This window comes from Aplysia californica, unplaced genomic scaffold (assembly GCF_000002075.1).
Source record: "Aplysia californica isolate F4 #8 unplaced genomic scaffold, AplCal3.0 scaffold00070, whole genome shotgun sequence".
NCBI lineage: Eukaryota > Metazoa > Mollusca > Gastropoda > Aplysiida > Aplysiidae > Aplysia > Aplysia californica.
In genome coordinates this window covers 67,008-67,968 of record NW_004797340.1, presented here as the reverse complement: position 1 = coordinate 67,968, position 961 = coordinate 67,008, and positions in this window count along the sequence as shown.

The following is a 961-nucleotide window of genomic DNA, read 5'->3' as shown; positions in this document are numbered from 1 at the left end:
GTGTGTGTGTGTGTGTGTGCGTGTGTGTGCGTGAGTGTGTAAGCGTGAGACTCATGTGAACATTATTGAGGTACAAGTGATACCGACGCTGTTCCCAAACAGCTACTTTTCGCCCAGTGAAATAAGGACACTGGTAAAGTCGTGGAAAACAAACAAGTGAAAGGGAACAATCCATACGACAGCTGGTCGACCTGAGTTCGCGAGAGCGTGTACCTTTGAGAATACGTGTGTCGTTTGTGTCTTTTGTGAATAAAGAGGCCTTTTGAGAATATGTGTGTCCATTGAGGAAAAAAGGCCTAATTGCAGAGGTCATCTTGGAAGTTTCCGAAAGTTAACTGAAATAAGTACCACCTATTCACAACTGTATTTTATAACGCTATTCAGAGTTAAAAAAACAACAAACAAAAACCACCAACATTTTCCAATTTCAAATTCTCGAGAGGTGACTACTATAAACAGCGCCCAATCACATCTTGATTTTTAAAACATATTCGGAGTAGAACCCACCCCCCCCCCCCCCCCTTTCAGGAATGATTTTAAAAAAATTGTGTCTGTCCACACTGCTCAACAATGGATAGTGTAGGTCGACCCTGATTTAAAAAAAACCCAAAAAGTTTTTGTAAAAGTTCAGCGCTTGCAACACGGAGGACAGATAAAGGCGATAGAAGTTTGTTACGACAGAAGGAACAAACCACACCAAAGCATCTGCCAAACACACACATATCCGGACTGATTTTTCTACTGTTTCTTTCTTTCTTTGGTAAGTTTATTTTACGGCGCTCGCAACTGCATACGGCCATATGAGCGCGTGGGACGCACCTAACATTTTCAGTTGGTAGGTAATTTTAAATTTTGCCCGGGTGGCAGCTGAAGCCTACTCTTTTCGACTTTGGACCAACAAGGGACCTTAAACGTGCGCAATTTGCACACGGGACCTCCGAGATTTTTCGCCCTTGTCCGA